Raw genomic sequence first — 22,304 nt, 5'->3', positions numbered from 1 at the left:
GAATGATGATAATGATGATAATGATGATAATAATACTAATAATAATAATATAATAATAATAATATAATATGATAATATGAAAAGTAGGATGATAATAATAATGATGATGATAATAATACTAATACTAATACTAATACTGCTAATAATAATAATATAATACTACTACTACTACTACTACTACTACAACAACAACTAATAATGATAATATAATTATTATAATATATAATATATCAATCCTTTATTTACCAAGGGTAGCACTAATTAAATAACACAACATTGTGCTAATAAGCCAGTGGCCCTCTTCGTAATGTCTTATTGCTTCTTTAAAATATCTTTTTTTTCTATTTTCAGGAATTCTCATGATTCTGGCTGGTTCTTTTGAATTTGAAAAAGGCCACAACGCTGAGGTACAAGAACGGAAACTGATAACATTGAGATACCACAGGTATGTAATATAGTACAACCCCCAGCATGGGGGCGTCAGTACAACCCCATCATGGGGGCGTCAGTACAATCCCAACATGGAGGCGTCAGTACGACCCCAACATGGAGGCGTCAGTACAACCCCAACATGGAGGCGTCAGTACAACCCCAACATGGGGGCCTCAGTACAAACCTAACATGGGGGCATCAGTATAACCCCAACATTGGGTGTCAGTACAGCCCCGACATGGGGGCTAGTGCGGGTTCCTCTAAGCTCTATTTGGCTATCACAGTTATCATCCTAGTTTTATGAGAGAAGCAATTTATTAATAGCCTTTGGCTACCAAACCTGTGACCCTCATTCCAAAATTAAAATTGGAAAATGATTTTTGTGGAGGGAGGAAAAAATGGAGAACCCAAAGACTGGTAACTCTCGAAGCACAGAAGAGAACCAACAAGCAATTCTACTCATATATGATTGCTGTCCTTGGTTCAAGCTCATCACTGCAGTGAAAGGCAATATCATCACCTTCCCAGAAAATGACCAATTTTGTAGAGAACCCCCTGGATTTTGAAAACTTGAATATAGAATCTAAATCCCAAGAGGATTAAAAAAAAAACATTTTGATTTGTCTGTTTGACTGACAGGTGATGCGAGAACTTCCTAATCTTGGCGACAAGAATAAAGAACCTCCATTGTGCTACCCATATAGTATCAAGGCAAGATCACTGATTCATGCCCACCTGTCCAGAATTGACCTGCCGCCAGACACTCTGAAGCAAGACCTGGACTTGCTCTTGAAGAAGAGTCCTCTGTTGGTACAAGAAATGATTAGCATTGTGGCTCAGTTAATGGCCATGGCAAAGGCTGGCAGAAGTAAGTATACTACATGTATAGTTCTGGGAGAGAAATACTGCACTTCTTAGTTGGTCATGTCGATGTAGTGGTAATAATAACAACAAAAACAACAACAATAACAACAATAATAATCATCATCATCATTATCATCATGATGACAACCATGACAATGACAATGACCACGACAATGACCATGAGGACTATAACTACTACCATGATGATGACCATGACCATGACCACGACCAGCAAATAGTTGTTACATTTACCAACTATGTAATGTGTTCATATTTGTAACCATTAATTCCAAATTAAGAAAAATCGTAACAAGTTTTCATCAACCCTTTGACAATTATCCTTCTTTTTGTTCAGCGACCAACATGCCACGCCTAGAGACAGTAGAAAACTGTATGAAGATAAGTCAGATGCTTGTGCAAGGACTGTGGGAGAATAAGTCTCCTCTCTTGCAGCTGCCACACATCAATCAGGATAACTTAAGACATTTTACAACCAAAAAGGTAAGAATAGCTTTCCAGGTGATCTTATTTTGACAGCTCATCAAAAACCAGCCAATCATCGCACAGGGAAAAATCCGTTGTACTCTCGTGTACGGGAATTGTCAGGGGAATTCTATTCAAATTCAAATTTCAAGTAATCGGCTAGTAATCGTACCCTACGATAACATCAATTAAACTATAATAAATATTTATGTGCACGCGCTGATGATACATCGTTTAAATATGACTTAAAAATGAGACCACCCAACCGAATTCACTTCTTGGCCTAGGGGTTAGGTTTAGGGTTAGGGTTAGGGTTGGCATTGTAGTAGTTCTTTGGTGCCGAAGGTACCGAGTTTGGTTCTTGGTGTCTTCACTTAATTTTTTTCTAAGTGAGGAGAACCAAAATTTCTAAGTCCCACTCGTGTGTTCGGAAACCTATGACGTACTCTGTTAATCCGTACACGACGATAGTACCAAAAAAATCTTAGCAGGCGGTCCATTGAATCTATTTAGCCTATAAGTAATATATACAGTATGAGTGGCTGATGGGTAGCCAAGAGTTGATATAACTAAGCAGACACGAATATTGTACAATGCTTATCAAACGTCTGGGTCAGTTCCTTTGTGTTTCACTAAAATTTTCAAAATAAAAGTGAATCTTGCCAAGAAAAATCCAAGTTAAAGTTTATGCAATTGAACATGATTCTGTATCAGAATTATAAAACTCTTCAAGGTCATGATTTCTATCGTGTTTTCCTCATGAATTATTAATGAGTTTGTTAATACTGAAAAAACATGGCGGGCACAGTCATAGAAAATACAGTAACTCTGAATCGTTGCTTTCCTAGCTACGTTATGGACTAGCAATGGATTTAAAATTCTAGCTATACTAAGTTATAACGACTACCTAAGGGTCAAATGGTTTGTTGTGTTTTTAATATTTATTTTATAAAATGAAACCTGTTTATTTTCTGATAAACAACTGAAACAAGGACTGCTTGATCAGCTACAATGATCATCTGCACTTGTTCCCCGAGATCGCCTGTTTAGACATATACATTGTGTCAAACAAATCACTTATTTCTTGTATAGGTCATGAGAGACCTTCATTTGGACTCTCCTCTGGGATATTTTGATTTTGACCCCCACCCCCCCCCCCCCCTAGGATGAGTTTACTTCCACCCCACTGTCCCATTTCACTAATTATTTACCCCAACTTTTTTTCCAGAGAAATATACGTTCTATAAAACAGTTAGTTTCAATGAAAGAAGAGGAAAGAAGGTAATAATATATATAATAATAATGATAATAATAATAATATATAACTTTTTATGATTGAATAATGAACGATGACAAAAATACTATGTTATAGCTCTAACACTTTTGTGAAGCACTGGTCATGATTCAACCCTTAGCCCAGCATTTTTTTAAGTATGGGTGGTGTAAAGGTGAGAGCTCTAAGCGTTCAACTCTCACCAAGGCAACCTGGGTTTGATTCCTGACTCAGTGTCATTTGCTTGTTGGTTTGCTCCTATGCTTCGAGTGGTTTTCTCCAACTTCTAAACTCTATTTGAAATCCAGTGGAAGAAGAGCCACTCTTTGGAATCCACTGTTAATCCCCAATTGTTTTCACCTTTTCTTTTCTCTGGAAAAATCAACACTTTCAAATTCAAATAGTTGACTCATCTCTGGGTTCCATTCTTGGTCTCAACATGACATTTTGAAGATAACCTTCCTATGTTTTTTTGTCAGGTCACTGCTTAGGAATCTTAGTAATGAGGAATATAAGGACATAATAAATGTTTGTTGGACATTTCCAGTCATAGAAATGGATATAAGAGCACACGGTAAGAGCATTCAAAGATTCACTTAAAGAACTGTTTCATCTGAAGCAAATGTTGACGAAACCACTGTCTGAATATTGTTCAGAAGAAACATGTATTGGGTTCCCTGTGTAGTGCATGCGCACTGGAGTAGGTCGAGCCGACCACGAGGCAAGAAAGAATAAATTCATGATTACGATCAAAATGATCCTTGCAAATTATTTTATGTATACTTTTGGTACTATAGTTATGAACTTTATTTTGTCCTCTTTACTACTACATTGAAGTGCGACCCTCAAAGTTTGTTCTCGTTTGCCAACCGGCATTTCAACGACCATCAATCAAAGAACTAAAAATAGGAAACTCAATATTTTGAGGGAGATTTTCAAACTTCGCAGGTCGCACATAAGGATAATGCTTGTAAATATTCATGATTTTGAGAATAATAAGTCAAATTAGTAGATTCCTAGCTCGTTTTTTCTAATATTTATTTTTGTATATCATTCACAGTTTTGGACGACACTGAAGATAAATCACTTATAACTGTAGGAGATATTGTTACTGTATCAGTCAAGCTGAAGAGACGGTCACTAGGGGTAAGTCCAGTCCGATACAGAGGTAGGGACTATATGAAGGAGGTGGGGGCTGCAAGAACCTTAGCTCCCTCCTCCCCCCTCCCAGACATTAGTTCCCCCCCCCCCCCAGACATTCCAAAGTTACAATAGATACAGTTTTTGTATACACAGCCCCACCAATAATTTTACCCTCATTTTTGATTTATTCCCTTATATTTTTCTATTTTATATAAAATTCAGTATTCAGGATAGATTTCTGAAATATTAGCCCCCCCAATCTAAAATTCGCTCTTCAATCCCTGGGGGGTAGGGAGTGATGGTGCACATTAATTGTTACAAATGCTGATATAAGGTCCATTCCCCTTTGTTCTTTCATTAGGAATTTTTTGAAGATGAGAGTACCGAGATGCAATCTATTGAAGCTGATGGGCAGACTGAAGTCCACCCAGAACCAAAGGTAAGCATTTAGCTTCCTCTTTTGCCGGAATCTCTATTTGTGGCCATCATTTCTATATTCATATTTGGTAAGCTTACCTTATTTGGAATTGAATCCAGATTTCTTTTTGATTCATATTTTTGCCATTTAGGCCCCGTCCACACGTATCCGGAAATTTTTGTATCCGCAAATTATTTTTTGCGGATACGAAAATGTTTGCGTCCACACGCAGCGTATTCGAATCGTTTTCACCGTCCACACGTATCCGTTTTCATAAAATTTGCGGATACGGAAACAAAAATTTCCGGGACACGTGTGGACGCAACCCGTATCCCGCAAAAAAATTGCGGATACAAAAATTAGCGGATACTTTAGCGGGAACTTTAAAATGTCGAAAGTATGAATCAAAACTGAAGATATTATAGCAAAGAAATACTTCTATCCAGCTGATTTGAGAAAAAAACCGAAATTGATAACCTTTACAAAACTGAGGTGTCGCTTTTCTTCTTGAAAGTATTATTTCCAGGCCACCATTTTGGTTTTTTTGTTTTTTTTGTTTTTTGTTATGAGCGCTTGATAACAGCTACACAATAATTCATGAGTTTTATATTTTTATTGCAACTGCAGCCAGACAGGTTTTTATTTTTCGCTGGTCAGTCTTCACGGGCTTCATGAAACCTCATTTCTACTTCACTACTGTAGTTCTAAGTATATTATTTAGAGTCTTTCTTGGTGTAGCAAGCTTCATTGTATCCCAGCTGAGCGGTGAATTTATTTTCAGCCAATCACAGCGCGTTTAGCTGTCTTGCCGCCAGCCCTCATTCCCAGGCTACTGTAAGCCAAATTTTTGCGTATTTTTCTGTTTTCTTTTGACTTAAATATAACATATGTGTCTACAAGAAGCAGAAATATGGAAAGGTAGACTAAAAACAATTTCACTTTAGCGTTACTTTTGCTTCGTTCTTTAAAGCTCCAGAAATGCTTGGAGCCGGCCATTTTGTCCACACATGCTTTGCGCGCTGCGTTCACCGCTTAGCTGGTTCTGGGTTAGGGTTCTTTTCGTATCGCAGCCTATTGTTTATATCCAAACTCATTGTTCTCGGTTTTTTTTTTTTTTTTTTTTTTTTTTTTTTGGTTCTGTGGAGGAGACTAAGTTGTCCTGACAACACCAAGAAAGAGTCATTATTTACAGCTGGGCTGACATAATATTTTTATTCCATTTGATGTAGGATTCGCCACAGGCACAGAAGGTCTGGCAGAAGAATAAAAAGAAGGGCAAAAAACAGAAACAAAATAAACAAGTTAGCAAGAAAAAACCTGTTAAACAACAAATCAAGAAGAAAGGAAGCGAGGAGAAAGATGTAAGTTAGAAAAAAACATGTAACAGCGCCAACATAAGAATTTAAAACATCTGAATTAAGTTTCATCAAGCAAATTATTTTGAAAAGAAATTCCAAGCTCCAGGTGAGATTTGAACCTGCGAGAAAAATTTGCTTGTCAAAACATTTAAATTACGTATTTAATAACTATCCAAGCAACAAAGACAAATACTTGCATAAGAAAAGACTTCTTAAGCTTAGGCGTAATGTTTTCCCATTTCGGACCACGTGTTATTCCCTTGAGAATGAGATTCTTTGAATCGTATATCTAATTCATGTTTTATTTTGTTTTGCGAAGAATCCACCAAAAGAGGAAAAGGACGAAAGTAAGAAAGAAAAAGAGACCAAAGAAGATGAGGAGGACGGAGAGGACGTCAATCGAGATGAAAAAGACCACAGTGGTTCAGAGAGCGGAGACGAGGAAAGCAGGTAAAATATGTTGTTATGGGATACCTGTGTTTTGGAGTACTTTCGTTTAAAATCATGTGAGAAAAGTCTTTGGATCTCGTCAAACACCGACCACCATGTGCTGTCAACCAGAATTCTAGTGTAAACTTGTAATAGACGTAATTGGTCTTGATACAATGTTTTCCCATTTCAAACCACGTGTCGTTCTCCTGAGAATAAGATTCTGTTTGAGTTGTATTCGATATTCATGTGTCTTCTCATGCACAACCGTTAACAAAGAAATGATACTCTAGGAAATGACATGTTGCACCGAGTCAAATAGGCCATTTACGACAAACAGTCACGTGCAGATATAAGACTTTGATAACAAATCAATTCAGCCCAAGGTCCCTTAGGGAAGGCTCTGCTCGATGGCAAACCAACTATAAACTGCTTCGTATCTTGTAATCAAAAGTATCTTATAAGGGAAAAAAAGTAGTTTTGAAAAGGTTGAGATAAGACATTAGTAATCCAGCAAAAAATCTTTAAATAAAGGAAGTCCAAATTTTTTCACCATCCAGTAACGATCACGTGTCAATCTATTGTAAAAGAGGCTTTGCACCGTCACGTAATGGCAGCCATGACAGGAGGCAGGAACAATTAAATCTGGTCTTATCTGATTAACATGAGAAAGAATTCAGTTTCTCAGGGGAAAAATTGTGCCTCCTGTCATGGCTGCCATCACGTGTGGGTGCAAAGCCTCTATAGACCTATTAACATTGCTCCAATTTTTCCGTTTTTTCTTAGTTTTTGTTTTCTTTCATTTTTGCTCATTCTTGCTCATGTTTGTCATGCTCCATTTTTTTACAGCGGAGAGGAAAGTGGCAACGAATCAAACCAGGAGACTGGGAAATCACTAGAAGAGGACGAGGAGGAATGGCAACGACTTCAGGCTGACATCAAAAACAAAGACGTCATCCTGGAAACAAAATCCAAAGAAACACACACCGTGCATGCGCCATACTTCCCCGAGGTAATTAGTCAGTGATGAGATTCGTTCTCACCAACTTCAAAATCTCTCTCGATTGGGGGGGGAGGAGGTTGACATGGGAAAATATTGGGAGGGGAGGGGGAAGATTATTAAAAAATGCAATCCTTTGGTGGCAATCGATTTCCTCTCATCTTTTTTCTTTATGTGCTACGTTTGGTTGCCAACCCTGTTGGCTCAGTTCGTTGAGCATCGGACTTCCGTGCGAGAGGCTGTGGACCTTGTGTCCTGCTGTCCAGCACCAGCCTGCAGGCAAAATCTCAAATAAGTAAATTATAAATGCGTAACTTATAATAATCGTTATGATCGTAACTTGTGTGACTAACAAGTGTATTGCGTGACGCAGGAAAAGCAAGAATGGTGGTGGATCTATGTGACAGACAAGCGACGAACAGCATTAATTACCCCTCCACAACAAGTTACTACTTTGAAAGATGAAGAAGAGGTAAGATAAATAATTTGTTCTATTTCTTATCGTTTCTTTATTTCTTTCGTCATTTCTCTCCTTTCCTCCACGATTCATTCTATTAAATGGACAACTGTGATGATACGGCGGCCATCTGGGATCGCAAGGCATTATGGGGCGTCCAGGGGGCACAGTAAAGCTTTGTTACAATAATGACGTCGATTGACATTAACAGCTTACCACAAGAGAATACAAAAAAGATGAATTAAGACGGCGCATTGATCACCTGTACCCATAATAGAAAGACAAACACACGAAACTCTATATATTTTCCGTCATCTTTGTTTGGCCCCCAGACAAGATGGTCGCCGTATCGTCGTAGTTGTCCATTCCCATCTATTTGTCATTCTTATTGCATTTTTCCTTCATTCTCATCCCTCCCCTCCCCTTTTTTTCCCATTGCTTCACTATTGTTCTCTCATTTGTATTCCTTCCACTTCTATTCTTATGTTACAAGCAGGGAAATGTGCCTCCTTGTAACGGTCTTCTTGGATAAGGACTTAAAACCGTAGCACAACCCTTCCTTAACCTGTAAATGGGGGACATAAAAGAACATGTTGAATTATTCGTGTAAGAGTAGGGGACTGTCTCCCAGTTCAACAACCTATCCCAATTGATGGGTTGCAAGCATTCCCAAGAGAGTTAAAAGACAAAAACATGGCGGCCATTGTGGTACCGTTAACAATGGATGCTAATGAGAAATCTTTTGTTAAATGGTGCCAACATGGCTGCGATGACGTACCGTTCAAACGAAGAACTTGGATGCATAATGCTAATCTACTAACAATATTCACTCATGATTGTAAGCTGCACGGCTGCTAATAGCGCTGCTAAGTCCTCAACTGGTCAAAATGTAAAGCGCATGTAGGCAATCTGGAATGTGCTATATAATAACCTCCCATTGATGTCAAAGTCTTCATTTTCTTTTTGGCGGCCATGTCTTTTTTTCTTTCTTTCTTTTCTTGTGGGAATGAATGCTTTTGTAATACTTTTACATTTTTACACTTTTACAAACGAACAAATTTTGTTTTTGTCAACTAATGTTGTTGTTTTTTTTAAATCTCATTTTTAGGTCGAACTTAAATTCCAAGCTAATGAAAAACCTGGTACATACCACTATACTGTGTCTCTGCGTTCCGATTCGTACTTTGAGCGTGATGTAATACAGAACTTCAAGGTAAGATTTTCCGCCATCTTTCTTAAAGCTGCTTTGTGTTGAACTTTTTCTTATAGAAAATCTATCGATTGCATTATCGTTTTTCGGCCTATTTTCCTACTCCCTGCGCTCGTGTCCACTTGAGACATCATCTATGATCAATAAGAGGACAGTCAATGGAAATTTATAGCCCCGTTTAGACTAGCGATTTTTGCGGCGATTTTTTTGCGATTTTGTCCATAATAAATAATGGTAAAGAATTGACTTGTAAAGTTTTTTTCAGGATACCAAGATTTTCTTAGACGAATGTCTCTTTTGAAGGATGAGACAAAAGATTTCATATTTCCGAAAATTGCCACAAAAATTGCAGCAAAAATCGCAGCAAAAATCGCCGCAAAAAAATCGCCGCAAAAATCGCCGCAAAAACCGCCGCAAAAATCGCCAGTGTAAACGGGGCTTATTAGCGATTTGTAAGACCTACCAGCCGCTCATGCTGAATTCCTTTTTCAGATCACTGTCGAAGAGGCCAAAGAATTCGAAACAAAGCAATGGGACTTTGAGAGCGACGAAGACGATAAAGACTCGGAGGATGAAAGTGGAGAAAGTGAATATGAGGAAGATGAGGAAAATAGTGACTAAATCTTGTCCGCGCCCTCCCCTCCCATGATACCACGAGTGACCAAAACCACAATATGTACACAATTGGAACGAAATTGGACGCGTGTTTAAAGGGACTGGTGTAAAGTCTTGGTAATGATCATGTGACTTAATATGTAATTCACAATTTACAATCAAAAAACGAGCTTAAGGATTACGAATACTTCCGTCTCGAGTTGCTCTTACCCTCATTTATCACTTAGAGCGTGTTGCCGACAACTCTAGATGATGTGAGGGTTTTACTATATATTGGCTTTCGTCTATCAATGCTATAACCGTCAGAGTGAGTAACCGACTCGGTCCACTTGGATTTGAATGTTTTCCTATCACAGACCACGTGTCATTGTCTTGAAAAGGATATTTTTAGTTTGAGTTGTATCCATATTCTTCTATTAGTCATTCCGAGGTTGAGAAAAACTGGGTCGAGTTCATGTTATTGCAGTGCATTGTGGGGCTGATTTAAGGGACAAAAATAGACGCCATCTTGGAAATATGTCCCCTTAGACAATCCCACAATAGACTGCGATACCAACTCAACCCAGTCTTTTTCTCAACCTCAGAACGATTAATCTATTCCAGCCTTACTGGTAACACAGAAGTAATACTCAAGGGAATGACATTTGGTTTGTAACGTGAAAACATTGCATACAAGAAGTTTGCGTCTAACATGATGACGGAGGCGAAAAGCTTTAGCTGTAGACGGAACCGGAACAAGAGAAAAATTATATAATTAAGACTAAATTATTCGTTAAATTGTGGATTCTTTCCAGTTAGTAATTCCGAGATTGAGGGAACAACTAGGTGGAGTTGGCATTACAGTGCATTGTGGGGCTGCTATAGGGAACAAAATAGCCGCCGTCTTGGGAATATGTTCGCATATGCATATGTTGCTGTGTTGGTCAAATAATAGTCCCCTTCACGACTCCTCTGCAATATAGAATACATTATGATAATTAACATCAAAACGAGTGCAATGGTGAGTCACATTTACAAACTAAACTGAATAGAAAAGTACAGAAGGAAAACCGAATGCACTTTATAACATCCGGCGAGACGATAGAAGACACTTAGTCTCATAATCTACAGAACTAGAAACGACTCACCGTTCCTCTCGTCAATACACCTCATCACACAGCGCTATGTTAAACCTGCCTAACCTCGGCCTGAAGCGCTTGAATGCGAGGCCGCCCGTTCGGTCCATACGCTCTAATTGAACATGAAAACTAAATCAATAGGCTTGCGTAACAAAAGATGTCTTTAGTTATTCTTACTTTTAAAACAATTTTGTACCAGAGCCCACGTTTCTCTTGGTCAGCACCGTGCAACGATTTTTTTCATGATGCTGACCAAGAAGAACGTGGGCTCGGTAAGAAGTTCACATTTAGAGGTATTTGAAAGGTAATTCGATGGAAATTGTTACAAAATTTTAGATAGAAGCTATATATATATATATCTGTAACATTACCTTTGTGAATGGGGTTCGGTTAAGATTTCGTATAACTAAAAGTACGAAGACCGTATCCTAGATGATAGCCCTACCTGTGCTTACTACACCATAACCAATGTTAACTACACTGATTTCTTACTCATCAGTACTCCCCCACAATATCTTATAGTACGCAAAGGCAGTTTACTAAAAATCTAGACTAAACGTGAACAATCAATAAAAACTAATACTTACACCAAGACTCCTGGCTATCTTTAATAAGAAACCATGAACTATAGTCCATGGTTTTGATCCATTTTTGCCTATTTTCACACCTTTTAGAAAAATATGCATTATTTATGAAGCATGCAAAACTGGTCATTTTTGGCCATTTTTGGGCAAAAAGCATGGACTATAGCCCATGGTTTTGGTCCATTTTCACACCTTTTCAAAGAATATGCATTACTTATGACGCTTGCAAAATAGGTCATTTTTGGCCATTTTCAGCCAAAAAGCATGGACTATAGCCCATGGTTTTGATCGATTTTAGCCCATTTTCACACCTTTTGCAAAAATATACATTATTCATGAACGATGCAAATAGGTCATTTTTTGCCATTTTCAGCCAAAAAGCATGGACTATAACCCATGGTTTTGATCGATTTTAGCCCATTTTCACACCTTTTGGAAAAATATGCATTATTGATGAGGGATGCAAAATAGGTCATTTTTGGCCATTTTCAGCTAAAAAGCAGGGACTATAGCCTATGGTTGTGATCTATTTTGGCCCATTTTCACACCTTTTGGAAAAATATGCATTATTTATGAAGGATGGAAAATAGGTCATTTTTGGCCATTTTCAGCTAAAAAGCATGGACTATAGCCCATGGTTTTGGTCCATTTTCACACCTTTTAAAAAAATATGCATTATTTATGAAGGTTGCAAAATAGGTCATTTTTGGCCATTTTCAGCCAAAAAGCATCGACTATAGCCCATGGTTTTGATCGATTTTAGCCCATTTTCACACCTTTTGGAAAAATATGCATTATTGATGAGGGATGATAAATAGGTCATTTTTGGCCATTTTCAGCTAAAAAGCATAGACTATAGCCTATGGTTTTGTTCCATTTTCACACCTTTTCAAAAAATATGCATTATTTATGAAGGTTGAAAAATAGGTCATTTTTGGCCATTTTCAGCCAAAAAGCATCGACTATAGCCCATGGTTTTGATCCATTTTAGCCAATTTTCACACCTTTTGGAAAAATATGCATTATTGATGAGGGATGCAAAATAGGTCATTTTTGGCCATTTTCAGCTAAAAAGCAGGGACTATAGCCTATGGTTGTGATCTATTTTGGCCCATTTTCACACCTTTTGGAAAAATATGCATTATTTATGAAGGATGCAAAATAGGTCATTTTTGGCCATTTTCAGCTAAAAAGCATGGACTATAGCCCATGGTTTTGGTCCATTTACACACCTTTTAAAAAAATATGCATTATTTATGAAGGTTGCAAAATAGGTCATTTTTGGCCATTTTCAGCCGAAAAGCATCGACTATAGCCCATGGTTTTGATCGATTTTAGCCCATTTTAACACCTTTTGGAAAAATATGCATTATTGATGAGGGATGAGAAATAGGTCATTTTTGGCCATTTTCAGCTAAAAAGCATAGACTATAGCCCATGGTTTTGTTCCATTTTCACACCTTTTCAAAAAATATGCATTATTTATGAAGGTTGCAAAATAGGTCATTTTTGGCCATTTTCTGCCAAAAAGCATCGACTATAGCTCATGGTTTTGATCCATTTTAGCCCATTTTCACACCTTTTAGAAAAATATGCATTACTGATGAGGGATGCAAAATAGGTAATTTTTGGCCATTTTCAGCTGAAAAGCAGGGACTATAGCCTATGGTTGTGATCTATTTTGGCCCATTTTCACACCTTTTGGAAAAATATGCATCATTTATGAAGGATGGAAAATAGGTCATTTTTGGCCGTTTTCAGCTAAAAAGCATGGACTATAGCCCATGGTTTTGGTCCATTTTCACACCTTTTAAAAAAATATGCATTATTTATGAAGGTTGCAAAATAGGTCATTTTTGGCCATTTTCAGCCAAAAAGCATCGACTATAGCCCATGGTTTTGATCGATTTTAGCCCATTTTCACACCTTTTGGAAAAATATGCATTATTGATGAGGGATGAGAAATAGGTCATTTTTGGCCATTTTCAGCAAAAAAGCATAGACTATAGCCCATGGTTTTGTTCCATTTTCACACCTTTTCAAAAAATATGCATTATTTATGAAGGTTGCAAAATAGGTCATTTTTGGCCATTTTCAGCAAAAAAGCATCGACTATAGCCCATGGTTTTGATCGATTTTAGCCCATTTTCACACCTTTTGGAAAAATATGCATTATTGATGAGGGATGCAAAATAGGTCATTTTTGGCCATTTTCAGCTAAAAAGCAGGGACTATAGCCTATGGTTGTGATCTATTTTGGCCCATTTTCACACCTTTTGGAAAAATATGCATCATTCATGAAGTATGCAAAATAGGTCATTTTTGGCCGTTTTCAGCTAAAAAGCATGGACTATAGCCCATGGTTTTGGTCCATTTTCACACCTTTTCAAAAAATATGCATTATTTATGAAGGTTGCAAAATAGGTCATTTTTGGCCATTTTCAGCCAAAAAGCATAAACTATAGCCCATGGTTTTGATCGATTTTAGCCCATTTTCACACCTTTTGGAAAAATATGCATTATTGATGAGGTATGCAAAATAGGTCATTTTTGGCCATTTTCAGCTAAAAAGCAGGGACTATAGCCTATGGTTGTGATCTATTTTGGCCCATTTTCACACCTTTTGGAAAAATATGCATCATTTATGAAGTATGCAAAATAGGTCATTTTTGGCCGTTTTCAGCTAAAAAGCATGGACTATAGCCCATGGTTTTGGTCCATTTTCACACCTTTTCAAAAAATATGCATTATTTATGAAGGTTGCAAAATAGTTCATTTTTGGCCATTTTCAGCCAAAAAGCATTGACTATAGCCCATGGTTTTGATCGATTTTGGACTATTTTCACACGTTTTAGAAAAATATGCATTATTTAGGAAGGATGCAAAACAGGTCATTTCTGGCCATTTATGGGCAAAGAGCATAGACTATACCCCATGGTTTTTATCGATTTTTTCCCATTTTCACACCTTTTGTAAAAATATACATTATTCATGAAGGATGCAAAATAGGTCACTTTTGTCCATTTTCAGCCAAAAAGCATGGACTATAGCCCACGGTTTTAATCGATTTTAGCTGATTTTCACACCTTTTCAATAAATATGCATTATTTATGAAGGTTGCAAAATAGGTCATTTTTGGCCATTTTCAGCCAAAAAGCATCGACTATAGCCCATGGTTTTGATCGATTTTAGCCCATTTTCACACCTTTTGGAAAAATATGCATTATTGATGAGGGATGCAAAATAGGTCATTTTTGGCCATTTTCAGCTAAAAAGCATCGACTATAGCCCATGGTTGTGATCGATTTTAGCCCATTTTCACACCTTTTGAAAAAATATGCATTATTGATGAGGGATGAGAAATAGGTCATTTTTGGCCATTTTCAGATAAAAAGCATAGACTATAGCCCATGGTTTTGTTCCATTTTCACACCTTTTCAAAAAATATGCATTATTTATGAAGGTTGCAAAATAGGTCATTTTTGGCCATTTTCAGCCAAAAAGCATCGACTATAGCCCATGGTTTTGATCCATTTTAGCCCATTTTCACACCTTTTGGAAAAGTATGCATTATTGATGAGGGATGCAAAATAGGTCATTTTTGGCCATTTTCAGCTAAAAAGCAGGGACTATAGCCTATGGTTGTGATCTATTTTGGCCCATTTTCACACCTTTTGGAAAAATATGCATTATTTATGAAGGATGCAAAATAGGTCATTTTTGGCCATTTTCAGCTAAAAAGCATGGACTATAGCCCATGGTTTTGGTCCATTTACACACCTTTTAAAAAAATATGCATTATTTATGAAGGTTGCAAAATAGGTCATTGTTGGCCATTTTCAGCCGAAAAGCATCGACTATAGCCCATGGTTTTGATCGATTGTAGCCCATTTTAACACCTTTTGGAAAAATATGCATTATTGATGAAAGATGAGAAATAGGTCATTTTTGGCCATTTTCAGCTAAAAAGCATAGACTATAGCCCATGGTTTTGTTCCATTTTCACACCTTTTCAAAAAATATGCATTATTTATGAAGGTTGCAAAATAGGTCATTTTTGGACATTTTCTGCCAAAAAGCATCGACCATAGCTCATGGTTTTGATCCATTTTAGCCCATTTTCACACCTTTTAGAAAAATATGTATTATTGATGAGGGATGCAAAATAGGTTATTTTTGGCCATTTTCAGCTAAAAAGCAGGGACTATAGCCCATGGTTTTGGTCCATTTACACACCTTTTAAAAAAATATGCATTATTTATGAAGGTTGCAAAATAGGTCATTTTTGGCCATTTTCAGCCGAAAAGCATCGACTATAGCCCATGGTTTTGATCGATTGTAGCCCATTTTCACACCTTTTGGAAAAATATGCATTATTGATGAGGGATGAAAAATAGGTCATTTTTGGCCATTTTCAGCTAAAAAGCATAGACTATAGCCCATGGTTTTGTTCCATTTTCACACCTTTTCAAAAAATATGCATTATTTATGAAGGTTGCAAAATAGGTCATTTTTGGCCATTTTCTGCCAAAAAGCATCGACTATAGCTCATGGTTTTGATCCATTTTAGCCCATTTTCACACCTTTTAGAAAAATATGCATTATTGATGAGGAATGCAAAATAGGTTATTTTTGGCCATTTTCAGCTAAAAAGCAGGGACTATAGCCTATGGTTGTGATCTATTTTGGCCCATTTTCACACGTTTTGGAAAAATATGCATCATTTATGAAGGATGGAAAATAGGTCATTTTTGGCCGTTTTCAGCTAAAAAGCATGGACTATAGCCTATGGTTTTGGTCCATTTTCACACCTTTTCAAAAAATATGCATTATTTATGAAGGTTGCAAAATAGGTCATTTTTAGCCATTTTCAGCCAAAAAGCATCGACTATAGCCCATGGTTTTGATCGATTTTAGCCCATTTTCACACCTTTTGGAAAAATATGCATTATTGATGAGGGATGAGAAATAGGTCATTTTTGGCCATTTTCAGCTAAAAAGCAGGGACTATAGCCAATGGTTTTGATCTATTTTGGCCCATTTTCACACCTTTTGGAAAAATATGCATCATTTATGAAGGATGGAAAATAGGTCATTTTTGGCCGTTTTCAGCTAAAAAGCATCGACTATAGCCCATGGTTTTGGTCCATTATCACACCTTTTTAAAAAATATGCATTATTTATGAAGGTTGCAAAATAGGTCATTTTTGGCCATTTTCAGCCAAAAAGCATCGACTATAGCCCATGGTTTTGATCGATTGTAGCCCATTTTCACACCTTTTGGAAAAATATGCATTATTTATGATGGATGTTAAATAGGTCATTTTTGGCCATTTTCAGCCAAAAAGCATAGACTATAGCCCATGGTTTTGTTCCATTTTCACACCTTTTCAAAAAATATGCATTATTTATGAAGGTTGAAAAATAGGTCATTTTTGGCCATTTTCAGCCAAAAAGCATGGACTATAGCCCATGGTTTTGATCCATTTTAGCTTATTTTCACACCTTTTGGAAAAATATGCATTATTGATGAGGGATGCAAAATAGGTCATTTTTGGCCATTTTCAGCTAAAAAGCAGGGACTATAGCCTATGGTTGTGATCTATTTTGGCCCATTTTCACACCTTTTGGAAAAATATGCATCATTTATGAAGTATGCAAAATAGGTCATTTTTGGCCGTTTTCAGCTAAAAAGCATGGACTATAGCCCATGGTTTTGGTCCATTTTCACACCTTTTCAAAAAATATGCATTATTTATGAAGGTTGCAAAATAGGTCATTTTTGGCCATTTTCAGCCAAAAAGCATGGACTATAGCCCATGGTTTTGGTCCATTTACACACCTTTTAAAAAAATATGCATTATTTATGAAGGTTGCAAAATAGGTCATTTTTGTCCATTTTCAGCCGAAAAGCATCGACTATAGCCCATGGTTTTGATCGATTGTAGCCCATTTTAACACCTTTTGGATAAATATGCATTATTGATGAGGGATGAGAAATAGGTCATTTTTGGCCATTTTCAGCCAAAAAGCATAGACTATAGCCCATGGTTTTGTTCCATTTTCACACCTTTTCAAAAAATATGCATTATTTATGAAGGTTGCAAAATAATTCATTTTTGGCCATACTCAGTAAAAAGGAATGGATTATACCCCATGGCTTTAATCTATTTTGGCCCACTTTCACACCTTTTAGAAAAATATGCATTATTTATGAAGGATGCAAAATAGGTCATTTTTGGCCATTTTCAGCTAAAAAGCATGGACTATAGCCCATGGTTTTGGTCCATTTACACACCTTTTAAAAAAATATGCATTATTTTTGAAGGTTGCAAAATAGGTCATTTTTGGCCATTTTCTGCCAAAAAGCATCGACCATAGCTCATGGTTTTGATCCATTTTAGCCCATTTTCACACCTTTTAGAAAAATATGTATTATTGATGAGGGATGCAAAATAGGTGATTTTTGGCCATTTTCAGCTAAAAAGCATGGACTATAGCCCATGGTTTTGGTCCATTTACACACCTTTTAAAAAAATATGCATTATTTATGAAGGTTGCAAAATAGGTCATTTTTGGCCATTTTCAGCCGAAAAGCATCGACTATAGCCCATGGTTTTGATCGATTGTAGCCCATTTTCACACCTTTTGGAAAAATATGCATTATTGATGAGGGATGAGAAATAGGTCATTTTTGGCCATTTTCAGCTAAAAAGCATAGACTATAGCCCATGGTTTTGTTCCATTTTCACACCTTTTCAAAAAATATGCATTATTTATGAAGGTTGCAAAATAGGTCATTTTTGGCCATTTTCAGCCAAAAAGCATCGACTATAGCCCATGGTTTTGATCCATTTTAGCCCATTTTCACACCTTTTAGAAAAATATGTATTATTGATGAGGGATGCAAAATAGGTTATTTTTGGCCATTTTCAGCTAAAAAGCATGGACTATAGCCCATGGTTTTGGTCCATTTTCACACCTTTTAAAAAAATATGCATTATTTATGAAGGTTGCAAAATAGGTCATTTTTGGCCATTTTCAGCCAAAAAGCATCGACTATAGCCCATGGTTTTGATCGATTGTAGCCCATTTTCACACCTTTTGGAAAAATATGCATTATTGATGAGGGATGAGAAATAGGTCATTTTTGGCCATTTTCAGCTAAAAAGCATAGACTATAGCCCATGGTTTTGTTCCATTTTCACACCTTTTCAAAAAATATGCATTATTTATGAAGGTTGCAAAATAGGTCATTTTTGGCCATTTTCTGCCAAAAAGCATCGACTATAGCTCATGGTTTTGATCCATTTTAGCCCATTTTCACACCTTTTAGAAAAATATGCATTATTGATGAGGAATGCAAAATAGGTTATTTTTGGCCATTTTCAGCTAAAAAGCAGGGACTATAGCCTATGGTTGTGATCTATTTTGGCCCATTTTCACACCTTTTGGAAAAATATGCATTATTTATGAAGGATGGAAAATAGGTCATTTTTGGCCTTTTTCAGCTAAAAAGCATGGACTATAGCCTATGGTTTTGGTCCATTTTCACACCTTTTAAAAAAATATGCATTATTTATGAAGGTTGCAAAATAGGTCATTTTTAGCCATTTTCAGCCAAAAAGCATCGACTATAGCCCATGGTTTTGATCGATTTTAGCCCATTTTCACACCTTTTGGAAAAATATGCATTATTGATGAGGGATGAGAAATAGGTCATTTTTGGCCATTTTCAGCTAAAAAGCAGGGACTATAGCCTATGGTTGTGATCTATTTTGGCCCATTTTCACACCTTTTGGAAAAATATGCATCATTTATGAAGGATGGAAAATAGGTCATTTTTGGCCGTTTTCAGCTAAAAAGCATCGACTATAGCCCATGGTTTTGGTCCATTCTCACACCTTTTTAAAAAATATGCATTATTTATGAAGGTTGCAAAATAGGTCATTTTTGGCCATTTTCAGCCAAAAAGCATCGACTATAGCCCATGGTTTTGATCGATTGTAGCCCATTTTCACACCTTTTGGAAAAATATGCATTATTGATGAGGGATGAGAAATAGGTCATTTTTGGCCATTTTCAGCCAAAAAGCATAGACTATAGCCCATGGTTTTGTTCCATTTTCACACCTTTTCAAAAAATATGCATTATTTATGAAGGTTGAAAAATAGGTCATTTTTGGCCATTTTCAGCCAAAAAGCATGGACTATAGCCCATGGTTTTGATCCATTTTAGCTTATTTTCACACCTTTTGGAAAAATATGCATTATTGATGAGGGATGCAAAATAGGTCATTTTTGGCCATTTTCAGCTAAAAAGCAGGGACTATAGCCTATGGTTTTGATCTATTTTGGCCCATTTTCACACCTTTTGGAAAAATATGCATCATTTATGAAGTATGCAAAATAGGTCATTTTTGGCCGTTTTCAGCTAAAAAGCATGGACTATAGCCCATGGTTTTGGTCCATTTACACACCTTTTAAAAAAATATGCATTATTTATGAAGGTTGCAAAATAGGTCATTTTTGTCCATTTTCAGCCGAAAAGCATCGACTATAGCCCATGGTTTTGATCGATTGTAGCCCATTTTAACACCTTTTGGATAAATATGCATTATTGATGAGGGATGAGAAATAGGTCATTTTTGGCCATTTTCAGCCAAAAAGCATAGACTATAGCCCATGGTTTTGTTCCATTTTCACACCTTTTCAAAAAATATGCATTATTTATGAAGGTTGCAAAATAATTCATTTTTGGCCATACTCAGTAAAAAGGAATGGATTATACCCCATGGCTTTAATCTATTTTGGCCCACTTTCACACCTTTTAGAAAAATATGCATTATTTATGAAGGATGCAAAATAGGTCATTTTTGGCCATTTTCAGCTAAAAAGCATGGACTATAGCCCATGGTTTTGGTCCATTTACACACCTTTTCAAAAAATATGCATTATTTATGAAGGTTGCAAAATAGGTCATTTTTGGCCATTTTCTGCCAAAAAGCATCGACCATAGCTCATGGTTTTGATCCATTTTAGCCCATTTTCACACCTTTTAGAAAAATATGTATTATTGATGAGGGATGCAAAATAGGTTATTTTTGGCCATTTTCAGCTAAAAAGCATGGACTATAGCCCATGGTTTTGGTCCATTTTCACACCTTTTCAAAAAATATGCATTATTTATGAAGGTTGCAAAATAGGTCATTTTTGGCCATTTTCTGCCAAAAAGCATCGACTATAGCTCATGGTTTTGATCCATTTTAGCCCATTTTCACACCTTTTAGAAAAATATGTATTATTGATGAGGGATGCAAAATAGGTTATTTTTGGCCATTTTCAGCTAAAAAGCATGGACTATAGCCCATGGTTTTGGTCCATTTACACACCTTTTAAAAAAATATGCATTATTTTTGAAGGTTGCAAAATAGGTCATTTTTGGCCATTTTCTGCCAAAAAGCATCGACCATAGCTCATGGTTTTGATCCATTTTAGCCCATTTTCACACCTTTTAGAAAAATATGTATTATTGATGAGGGATGCAAAATAGGTTATTTTTGGCCATTTTCAGCTAAAAAGCATGGACTATAGCCCATGGTTTTGGTCCATTTACACACCTTTTAAAAAAATATGCATTATTTATGAAGGTTGCAAAATAGGTCATTTTTGGCCATTTTCAGCCGAAAAGCATCGACTATAGCCCATGGTTTTGATCGATTGTAGCCCATTTTCACACCTTTTGGAAAAATATGCATTATTGATGAGGGATGAGAAATAGGTCATTTTTGGCCATTTTCAGCTAAAAAGCAGGGACTATAGCCTATGGTTGTGATCTATTTTGGCCCATTTTCACACCTTTTGGAAAAATATGCATCATTTATGAAGTATGCAAAATAGGTCATTTTTGGCCGTTTTCAGCTAAAAAGCATGGACTATAGCCCATGGTTTTGGTCCATTTTCACACCTTTTAAAAAAATATGCATTATTTATGAAGGTTGCAAAATAGGTCATTTTTGGCCATTTTCAGCCAAAAAGCATCGACTATAGCCCATGGTTTTGATCGATTTTAGCCCATTTTCACACCTTTTGGAAAAATATACATTATTCATAAACGATGCAAGATTGGTCATTTTTGGCCATTTTCAGCCAAAAAGCATCGACTATAACCCATGGTTTTGATCCATTTTAGCCCATTTTCACACCTTTTGGAAAAATATGCATTATTGATGAGGGATGCAAAATAGGTCATTTTTGGCCATTTTCAGCTAAAAAGCATAGACTATAGCCCATGGTTTTGTTCCATTTTCACACCTTTTCAAAAAATATGCATTATTTATGAAGGTTGCAAAATAGGTCATTTTTGGCCATTTTCAGCCAAAAAGCATCGACTATAGCCCATGGTTTTTATCGATTTTAGCCCATTTTCACACCTTTTGGAAAAATATACATTATTCATAAACGATGCAACATTGGTCATATTTGGCCATTTTCAGCCAAAAAGCATGGACTATAACCCATGGTTTTGATCGATTTTAGCCCATTTTCACACCTTTTGGAAAAATATGCATTATTTATGAGGGATGCAAAATAGGTCATTTTTGACCATTTTCAGCTAAAAAGCAGGGACTATAGACTATGGTTTTGATCTACTTTGGCGCATTTCCACACCTTTTCAAAAAATATGCATTATTTATGAAGGTTGGAAAATAATTTATTTTTGGCCATTTTTAGCCAAAAAGCATGGACTATAGCCCATGGTTTTAGTCCATTTCCACACCTTTTCAAAAATATGCATTATTTATGAAGGTTGCTAAATAGGTCATTTTTGGCCATACTCAGCCAAAAAGCATGGACTATAGCTCATGCTTTTGATCGATTTTGGACTATTTTCACACCTTTTAGAAAAATATGCATTATT

General features: G+C 36.4%; 1 pseudogene across 1 annotated transcript in view; it reads left to right on the top strand.

Annotated features, from left to right (window-relative positions):
- The window catches only part of LOC148905901 (translocation protein SEC63 homolog), an 11,635-nt pseudogene extending 247 nt beyond the window's left edge, over positions 1–11,388 (top strand). The window contains exons 2-14 of the transcript XR_016121530.1: positions 352–445; positions 1,072–1,300; positions 1,652–1,797; positions 3,008–3,060; positions 3,532–3,626; positions 4,113–4,198; positions 4,557–4,634; positions 5,843–5,974; positions 6,291–6,421; positions 7,250–7,412; positions 7,774–7,872; positions 8,966–9,070; positions 9,560–11,388. The product of XR_016121530.1 is annotated as a translocation protein SEC63 homolog (transcript). The remainder of the gene's footprint in view (positions 1–351; positions 446–1,071; positions 1,301–1,651; positions 1,798–3,007; positions 3,061–3,531; positions 3,627–4,112; positions 4,199–4,556; positions 4,635–5,842; positions 5,975–6,290; positions 6,422–7,249; positions 7,413–7,773; positions 7,873–8,965; positions 9,071–9,559) is intronic.
- The last annotated feature ends 10,916 nt before the right edge of the window (positions 11,389–22,304 follow it).

The sequence above is a fragment of the Actinia tenebrosa genome, unplaced genomic scaffold (genome assembly GCF_029948245.1).
Source record: "Actinia tenebrosa isolate PJP-AT-01 unplaced genomic scaffold, QUT_ActTen_1.0 PGA_scaffold6__47_contigs__length_16458017, whole genome shotgun sequence".
In the NCBI taxonomy this organism is placed as follows: Eukaryota; Metazoa; Cnidaria; class Anthozoa; order Actiniaria; family Actiniidae; genus Actinia; species Actinia tenebrosa.
The sequence above is the reverse complement of the archived record's forward strand: the minus strand, read 5'-3'. Positions and strand labels throughout refer to the sequence as shown.